A 10,606-nucleotide genomic window follows, 5' to 3' on the forward strand; every position below is an offset into this window, starting at 1 on the left:
TGAACTTACATGAAATATTACTGTTGTTGATATGTTAGAACAGTCCATCTAAGATACCTTAGGTATCAGATTCCTGTCTTAGATATCAAAGTTTCTATGTTTGTAAAAGACTGGAGTGTCTGACTCAGACATGGCAGTGTTATCCAGGCCTGGGGAAGTAAGTCCGAGAGAGAGAGGGTGTGCTGTGTGCCTTCCTGGGTGCTGCCTGACACACTAGGATCCAGTATCTATGGACGAACTTTTAGTACCAAGAGCTAATCTTGGTACTCTGTGTGTTATGTTTAACATTTGTCTTGTTTCAGTACCTTTTGGGACATTTTTCTTCTGATTTATGCTCTAAATATGTAAAAGAAAGTAGAAATGGTGAGAACTTTTATAAATCTTTTCTATACATGAAAGTGGCAGCCAAATTAATGTGATTCAGGAGGCTAACCTTTCATAATTTTATAACACTCAGCTAAGGGAAGTGTTAGAGGCAAGATTGTAATCTGCAAAGATTAAGTGCAGAAACCTTCCTCTGAATGTCATATCAAGGTATCCAAAATAATACTATGTTCTAATGACTTTGTACAACATATTCCACGGGTTTTTCCATTTTCATGTTAGTGATGTGGTGTCCTTTTGTTTGTTTGTCTTCGCAACTATCTGAAGAGAGTTTAATGATAATGGCTACCCACTGTTGAGTCCTAATTATGTGTCAGTCATTGAGGTAAGCAGTTTATCTACATTATGTTAAATGCACTAAAGATGCTATGAGATACCATTACCCATCCTCCTGATAAAGAAACTGAAACTCAAAGACATATAAACTAGTCAAGGCTTATAGCAAATAAATATGGCGGTCCTTATGTCAAAGTTTGAGCTCAGGACTCTCTGAATTAGGAGACTATGAGCATAATCACTGAGTTATAATCCTGCCTATGTAAGTCCTTTACATTCGTACAGGTCTTCCCCTGGAACTTTGTACTGTCTAGTCTCTGAAATCTCAGTGTCCATCTGCAGCAAAACCCACAGCACTACTCAAGGCATTTTGAAGACAACTTTGGAGCTAATTGTGATTGCTTAAAACCGTAAAATAATTGAAAACAATGCTTGTTTTGCTAGACAGTCAAGTTTATTTAGATACAATACCGTAAATGCTGATATGTATGTTAATGATACATTGCAAGTTTATTCCTCGTCATGCAACTGGTTTAAAAATATGCCTCCTCGATTTAAGAAGAAGAGTATAATAAACTATTAAGAGGACAGCAGTCTTACTCAGGTCTGTCCCACTTCCTGTTTTCCTTGGATTATGTGACTTCTTATGACCCTCTCCCAGATCACACGTTAATCTGCTCTGGAGATTCATTCACTCCTTCCACAAATATTAACTGAGCTTCCATCGTGTTCCAGGCACTCCTCTAGGCACCAGGGAGAGACCAGTGAACAGAACTGGCAAGATCTCTGCCCTCACCAAGCTGACAATTTACTGGTGGCAGAAAGACAGTAAGCCAATGAGGACATAAGAAGGGCTTTATAAAATGAGATAATGTGATGAGGTGACTGCCCAGGTTTCACTCTAAGTACATGTTTTCTTAGTATGTTCCTAACATATTTGTTTTTCTTCAATAAGATCTGCTAAATGTCTGCCTCGGTTTCCCTACTGTAGAGCCCAACTTTGCATTGTTGCTGCTTTCTTCTCTGATTCCATGCTCTGCAACTGGTAGGTGTTACTTGCCTCCCAAAAGGAGAATTTAATCTTACGGAAGAAGGAGTAGCCTTCCAGTGTGGGTTCAAGCTGAAGATCTCCCCTTCCTCCATTCTAGGAACATAGTTGCCAAAGCACTTCCAATATTAAAACCTTAATCTTCACCTTCATTGCAATTAACTCAGAAGTTATTATAGTTCCATATTACAAAGCCTAGAAGTGTCTGGAATATATTTATAATATATACATAGGTATTTATTTATTTATGAAATAATATAAGTATGAAATGATTTTCTCTGCCAAGATGCATAAACTGTTTAAGATTCACAACAGTACATAATCTATGTGGGATAAAAATATTGTCAATTAATAGCCCTTGTAAAGGTTTAATACTGAATATGTATACATACACATTTTTTCCCCCTTAAGGCAAAATGGCCATTAAAGTAGTAATATATTGTTTGGAAACTTGCAGTTGAGTTTTACTAACTTCACGTAGTTGTAATTCATGGTGTATTTTAGAGAAAGGAGTCTGCTACTTGGGACAGTGGGACCTGGGAGGTCAAAGGCCTGAAACAATAAAAATTTTTTTTTTGATAGAATTCTCCTGAATTCATTAATAAAGACCTGGAAACTGTGAAAGATGCAGAGAAATGTTGGGCAGATTTCATTAGAACCAGTGCTTTGGACCTCTCCCAGGATAGCCTCAGACACACCCTCTGAGGAGCACCTGAGCTGTGGATCCTAAGACTGACTCCATGCATAGGGTGAGAAAGTGGGCTCTGTAATGTTGGTTTGTAAGAACACTTTTTCCCCGACATTCCCTTTTTTTTTTTTCCGTGGCTCCTGTGTAATCATCTCTAAATCTAAAGCTGGCAATTCAGGAGATCAAAAATCTGGTTTCTTTCTGTTTGTGAGTCTCAAGTGACTACCCTGAAGGCATAATATAAAGGAAATGAAAGATGAGATATTTTTCACTGTCTAACCTTGTGTTTTTGGCTTGTCACCTCAATTCTCTGGGATTTCAGTGTCCTCTTCTGTACAGTGAAGACTTGGACAAAGCCTATTTAAAGTCCTCATTCCAAAGTCCTGTGTTTGTAGATCTTGGACTTCTCAACGAAAACATGTTTGGAATGATGTCTTTTAAGTCATTATTGTCTGTAAGCAGTGTTTTTTCATAAAACAAAGCAAATTCCAGGATGCACCCTCACTAGGATTTTGGTCTATTACACTGTTTTTATTCACAAGTTTCAGATTTAACTTTTAAAGGAAGAATATGTATAAAACAACTTGACTGTTGTGACAGAGACCCTTCCTTACCCAGCGGAGACTGCGCGGGGTAGAGCTGTTGCTGGGCAGTGGAAGCCTAGCTGGGGACTTGGCTGCACTCATCTGAGTGGAGCCTTGTAATTAGTTTTCGTTCGTGGAATTTGAGTGGAGGTGGGTTTGTCACTTGTGAGCTCATATGATTACGAAACAAGTGTCTCTCTCTAACTGCTCTCTTTTCCCATACCAGCTAGATGCCAATGCTCAAGGTCACCCTGGAAGCTGTACGGAAGCCCTATTAGCCTGGGTTCCTCTATCATTGTGATTCGCAGGTCCTCTCTGCTGCCTTGGTCAAAGCCAACCAGGAGTACCTACCGGCATCGGACAGTGACGTGAGTGAGAGTTGTATGTTCCTTGGAATTTAAGGGGTTGTTAGTGACAATAGTGAGTGTTAATTTGGTACCTTTAATGGGGGTGCTTCTATAAAATATAGAAAGTGTGTGGTGTAATTTAAAGTTGGACAGCAAAAGCAACAACAAGAACACAGACATAGCAGGCTGAAAGCAGGGGAGTTTGTTAAGCTGTGGGACTCTTCGGTAAACTGTTGCCTCTGATAACCTGGGAAGTAGACCCTGTACGTAGAGACCCAGTATCCAGCCAGAGACTGACTACATTTTACATCTTTCTTGAACTTGAACTTGATAGACTACTTGACCTGTTCTCACCAGTTGGAATATGAGCAGAAATGTTACGTGTTACTTCTAGTCACAGTGGTTAGGAAGCAAATTGGCCTACGTTTCTTTCTGTTTTGTCCACTCTGTTGGCTGTATATCAACATTAAGGGTGACAGTGGAAGCCTTACAAGGCATCTGGAAGATGGCAAGGCTCCCTCAGCCTGGGTCCCTGAATGATTGCTCGGATCACAACCATTCTATTATCCACCCCATCACCCTTGACCAGGGATTCCCACACTGGACTCTACTGGGAGCAAGAAATGCACCATATGGTGATAGACCATAGGAAGTAGGTAGCTAGTGTTCACCAGAATACATGCTTTTAATATGTATTTTCCATGTATTAGCCTGTAGTGTATGTTTTCTTATCCTAGTGCTTGACACCTGATAAGACAAAGTTCGGGGATAGTATTTCAATTTGCCTAATTCTGTGAGAGAAGCTCAGGAATGATCCAGTGCATTTTCCCAGGCACATTGCTCAGCTCCATAGTAAAACTGTATCTTTGCCAAATGAAAGGAAAGGGTGTAAAATGCAGAGAGCTCACAAATGGGGTGCTTTGCTGGCTGCCACATAGCTCTCTTGATTGACATTCTTTCCGTAATAGAAAAAACAGCCTGTACCTTCTGGTCACTCTGTGTGTGTGTGTGTGTGTGTGTGTGTGCATGGTGGAAGTAGGGGATGGGGGTTGAGGGTATCTTCTTTAAAGACTCGTCCTTGAAAAGATTTTTGACTAATATAAAAAAATTATGCCTACTTGCAAGGGATTAAGAAGTGGCCTAGCTAATGATATGTAAAACATGTGCTCAATGCTTCACAGAAAATGACAGAAAAAATGCTGGTCTTAGAAGATCTCAACAGGCATTTGTGGAAACCAAAACAGATTTTCTTTTGAATTCTATATACGTATTAGCATTAGATTTGAATTATTTGGTTTGTCATGGCTTATATCACAGTATTCATATTCTTTGTATCCATGAAAATATATAGAGAAAAATTTCTGGCAATTAAATTTCTATTTTGTAAGTAATGATAGCTTATATATACAGAGATCTTACTATCACTGAGTAATGTATGTACAGTATCTTATATATCCTCGTATTTCTGTCACATCCTTTATAAAATAAGAAAATTGAAACCAAAGTGTTAAGAAACTTTGCTCAAGGGCACATGTGGAGTATAAATAGTAGAACTGGTCGGTGTCCAAACTCTGGCTCTCTAACTGCAGACCTCACCTCTTCATCACTAAGCCAGTAATTCTCACACTCTGATGTGCATCAGAATTACCTGGAAGGTTTGTTAAAACACAGATTGTTGGTCCTGGCATCCAGGGTTTCTGATTTGGTAGGTCTGGATTGGTTCCTAAGTGTTTACTTTTCTAACAAGTTTCCAGATGATGCTGATGCTGTTGGTCTGGGAACCATACTTTGAGGACCACTGAAATAAGGCACAAAGCTTCTCTTCTAAGATAGATTCTTGCCATACTCAGAATGATATGATAATTGATAGGATAAGAAAGAAGCCCAGAGCGCAAGATTCAGTGAAGAAAGAGGCCAATTAGAAAAGGTTATATTAAAAATACAAATGAAAGCAGGTAAATAAATTACAAAGACGATGACTCCTCATTGCATAAAGAATAAAAGTAAGATTTTGCAGCCAATCTCCAAAGCCTTTCATAATTGAATCCTGGATTTCTAGACTAGTCTTCACTCATCTGTGCTTGGTTATCCAGCACATTTCCAATCTCTCATCTTGGGTGGTGTATGGTAAAGCTGCTTCCTCTGCCTGGAAATGCTTTTCTCTCCTTCTCTGCAAAACGTGTCTGTCAGAGTTCTAATTTTGCCTCAGGACTTAGTCCAAGTATTTCCTTTCCTTAAAAAGCCATCAAAGGCTCTCTTGATTCCTACTTCTTCCCACCAACACTCTCCCTTACTCCATCGTATCATAATAGTTATTTGAATTGCTCATTTAACGATGGGCCCAGGAAAAGCTGTGTGTTTCTTAATTGCACCACAGTGAAGTCTTATTCATCATTGTTTCCCATAGGACCTAGGTCTGCTGCATATTGACATTTGCCCAGTGAGGGTCATCAAATAGAAGTAATTAAAGAATGTTGTTAGAGCCACCGATTCAAGTATATGTTTGCCTTATCAGTCTATGTGAGGACCCCCCACATTGTAGATAATAGTAAAAAGTAAGAATTTATTTCAACCGTGAATAACAATGACTCAAAAAAGAATAGCTTAAAATAACAAAAGTTTACTTCTGTGTCAGATAAAAGTAGACTGGAAGTTGTCAACCCATGGCTGGTATAGAGGTTCCATGGCTGTAAGAGACTCAATCTCCTTCAGTAACTCTATCCCTATGGTGTTGTGTCTTAGTCAGCTCAACTTCCTACAGCAAATTGCCATAGACTGGGTGGGTTAAACACAGACATTTAATTCTCACAGTTCTTGAGCCTGACAAATCCACAATTAAGGTGTTCCCTTTAGGTAATATGTCCCTGTTCTCTACTTGCTTTTTAGGCATTTGATTACAGTGTGCTGTGATATTATAGTCATTGTGTTTATTCTGCTTGAGGTTGTTGTTCTTATTGGATGCATGAGTTAAAATGTTTAACATCAGATTTGGAAATTTTTGGCCATGACTTTCCAAACTTTTTCTTTCCTCTCCCCACCTCTTCTGGACTTCAATTGCATATATGATAACTGCATTGCATCACTCCACAAAATACTGTAGCTTTGTTTATATATATATATTTTATAAATTGGTTTGTATAGATTCCATTTTAATGTCTTTAAAGTTCATTAATATTTTCTTCTGTAGGGTCTAATTGTCAATGAATTCCATTCAGTAAAATATTTATTTTAGATATTATATTTTTTAGCTCTAGAAGTTTCATTTTTAAAAAATCCTCCGTTTTTCTCCAAATTTTATTTAGGTCTTCCTTTACATCTTTAAATATATTTATAATAGCTATTTTAAATCCTTTTCAGCTAAATTTATTATCACTGTTATTTTGGGGTCCATGTTTCCATTTGTTGGTTTTCCTTTTATTTATGCTTCTTCGTGTATGTAGCAATTTTGATTCAATGCTAGGCATTGTCAATGTTGTTATCATGTTGTTGTGATCTGGATTTCATTGCCTGTCTTTAAAGAGACTAAAGAGAGCTGAGTTTTATTTTAGGAGCCATAAAATTACTTGCAGATTAGCTTGATGTTTTCATTGCCAAAACTGGCTAAAAAAAGAAAATTCAGCTATATAAAGAAAATGATAATATGAAAGGGAGAATACGATTTGCATGTAAAAGGGTTAAGTCTTGAAAGAACTAGAAACTGCTGACTGTCTTCCCTGCTGATTGTTAAAGTCAACATAGTTACTTATTTAGTTTTACATCCACATTTTCTCATCTTGTCTCTACCTTAGAAAAAAAACATCTAGAATTCAACAAGGAAAAAGTAGATACATATTTTCCCTCCATATTTTATGCAATGTTTCACTGCAATCCAGGCAGGCTACTTCTTAAGCTGATTTCCCTGTCTTTAACTTCACCTCGAAAGTTTGTATATGCCCATAGTGGAGAAGAGAACAAGGAGGTAACTTTAGATATCTTTGTAAATATTGAATTTGCCATGAACCCAATCATCTAAGAACAGATAGAATATGATTAAGTCTGTTCTACTCTGGTGCATTTTCAAATGATTGTTAATAGAGGAAATTGTATTTGATCAAATTATCTAGAGATTATTGAAGAAAGATAATTTGGAAGTGGGGTGTTTAAGCTTCCTCAAATACACCAAATCACAGCATACAGTCTCCTTTTAGAGATTAATAGAATTCTGCAATTCATTTTTGACCAATATATTTATTTATATACTTACTGTGTCAGTAGGTTAAGATATAAAAATGTATCAAACTAAAAAATGCTAGAATAGTTCAATTCTGTATGTGAGCACTCAAGAGAAAAAGTAATGTTAGTCTTTTAAGATGTTTAATAAAGAAAGTCACTAATTTATTCATTCTATCTACCTGATAATGAAAAGTTAACAAACCAGACCACTGTATGGTTTGACTATATAAGCTTTTTCAGATTCAATTTAAATCTCCCCAAAGTATTTTACGCATTAGCAAATTTAAAATAATAATGTAACTTGCCTTTTCAGAAGTTAATGGTATAAGATGACACAAATATGTGAATTTGTTCAGTTTAGTTAAAAGACACAACAAAAATGATTTATTTTTTGTAAAAATGTTTAGTATTTTTTATTTTTTTTGATCCTTAGGTTAGTTAACATTGTGATTTTATAGTGTATGGCAGTACTTTTCAAAGTATGGTCTGGGAACCCTTGGGAGTACCTGAGCCTCTGTGAGTTCAAACTATTTTTGTAATAATATTATGAAGTTATTTGCCCATTTCACCCTCAGTCTCTCATGAGTGTACAGTGGAGTTTCCATAGGCTACATACAAAATGTATGATATTGCAACAGGTTGAATGTAGACAGACATGAAACTATAGCTGCCTTCCATTAAACAAGATGTACAAGCGATATGAAAAATATAAAGACATGCTACTCTTCCCTGTGATTTTGTTTTTAATTTGGAAAATGTAGTTTTTTAAAATAAAAATACATCATTTATGTTAACATATAATAGATTTATTATTGTCATTTTAAAATGAATTAATATGAATATTTTAAAAAATTGCTCAGTTTTATTCTCTAGTATGAAAAATATCTAGCTCTTTATGCTTGATGATTTTTAAGTATGGCAAAATACCTTGAGACCAAAATGTTTGTAAACCCCTACTGTATGTTTACATAGGTCACATTGACATGAAATGGTTGAAGATCACACACACACAAAAACCAAAAAACTAGATGACTGATGGCGGAGAGAAGTGGCAGCATGAGTCTGGAAGACCAGGAGCATATGACACTGTAAATAGGCACATCACAGAGACATCTGCACAAGGTGGAGAGCTATTTCAAGTACCGTGGCGCCCCAGCCCCCCAGCTTTTTTCTGATACTACAATAGGAAACAGAATAGCTATAAAATCATTTACACAACTACAGGACAGATGGACCACAGAGCCTGAGTACAGAGCAGAAAACAGCCAGAGGGAGGGCAAGAGAGAATTAATGCAAATTGAAAAAAATATGTGCGTGTGTGTATGTGTGTGTACTTTTTTCCCCTGAGGGAATATAATATCATCGAAGTGGCTTTGTAGAGAACATGCATTAAGAGAAAAGCAAGACTTATCTTTATTTACCCAGTGTTTGCAGAGTTCTTTACAGGGTAAATTAGAAATTCAAGTAATGTTTAGTCAAGGCTCTTTGGCTACAGAAACCCGCCATACTGAAACAGGAAAGAGGACTTATTCTAGGATACAGGGATATGTTGATTACCAAGGAAGAAACTGCAACCAAGTTTCGGGAAGGATGAGAACCTGGAAGCGTCTAACATCAAGTGTTCAGGGAGGTTTTGAAAATCCTTCTTTTTGGAACACTGTGGTTTCTCATCTTTGCTTCTCTTTGGGATACTGATAAATTCATTTGTCTCTGTAGATCAGCTTTTTTTTTTTTTTTTTTTGCTGCTTCATGCATATGGTTAAATATGACGTAAGTTCCCACATGTTTCTGTATTTACCAGCCAACCCACCGGCAGAGGCTGGTTAGCATCAATGAATTTCAATTCTAGATTATTCCAGCTTGCAATAATCTGATTGGCCCAATTTGGGTTATATTTCCCCCCCTGATCAAGATAGTTATGGTTTACAGGTATGTAGGGTCTGGTGCTCATGAAGGAATATAAGTTAGGTCTGAGAGAAGTGCCTTGAGAGTTCAACAAATGCTGCCTTTCACAATAAATGAGATATGTAATTATATTCTGCAGATTTCTACTTATATCGAGGTAACTTAGTTATCCTACCCAGAGTCTCAGCCATTTGTGATTTCAGCACATCATCACTGCAGCTTTAGTAAGTGGCATAAATACTTCCTTTATAAATTATTGTAGCTATCTGTTTTGGTATAAGTCCCCTGGACAGTTCTTTTTATAAATCTTGGGGCTCCCTAAGCAATTGCTACATTATAATTACCTTTTTCTCTTTGGGCATCAGACTCTCACCTAAGCTAATCAAAACCTATATATAAATGGGGCTGGTGCAACCTGAGAAATTAACTGTGGATATACGTTAAGTCTGAAGTGGAAGCCTGCAGTTGACTTTTGGCATTGGGATCCATTTTTGAAGTATTCTGTCTAGAATGGTCTTTGTCAGAATGCCTCATCACTGTTGGTGATGTTAGAATTACACCCAATTGCACTCATCACATGGAAGGCCTAAATGCCATTCCTCCCTTACAGCCTGACTCAATGGGACGTGCACCATTTACTCTGACATGCAAGGATGGACTTTTCCTGGAATAGCCCAAAAAACTGTTTACTTAGGAATGCGATCCACTCCCCTTCAATCCTGCCTCAAGGATACTGAGAAAATGTAATACCTACTCTCTTCCTTGGCCATGCAGTGTGCCTTTTATTCCTCTGGGTTAATGGGCGAAATTAGAAGTTTCTGTGTCTTATCAGCGCTGTTTTCCACGTGTCTTTATGTAAGTACCTGCCTAATTAAAGGGGAAAAATCATTTCTCTATCTCTCCACTGGGGACTAGAAAGGTGGATCTTAATTAGACTAATTTAGTAACTAGGGCGATATGACATATGCTGCAGTGATGGTTCTTTTTATAAACAATTCTTTTAAAATTCTCATTTCCGATGCTTATCATAGGTCTGCCCCCAAAATTATTTCTTTCTAGTCTTTCACTCATCTTAGGAACCTGATTTGATGTGCTCGATCTCCATGCCATTACAACATAGTTCACAATTGACAGACTCAAAATGATACTTTCCCAAATGTTG

The sequence above is a fragment of the Camelus bactrianus genome, chromosome 1 (assembly GCF_048773025.1).
Source record: "Camelus bactrianus isolate YW-2024 breed Bactrian camel chromosome 1, ASM4877302v1, whole genome shotgun sequence".
NCBI classification, from domain to species: domain Eukaryota; kingdom Metazoa; phylum Chordata; class Mammalia; order Artiodactyla; family Camelidae; genus Camelus; species Camelus bactrianus.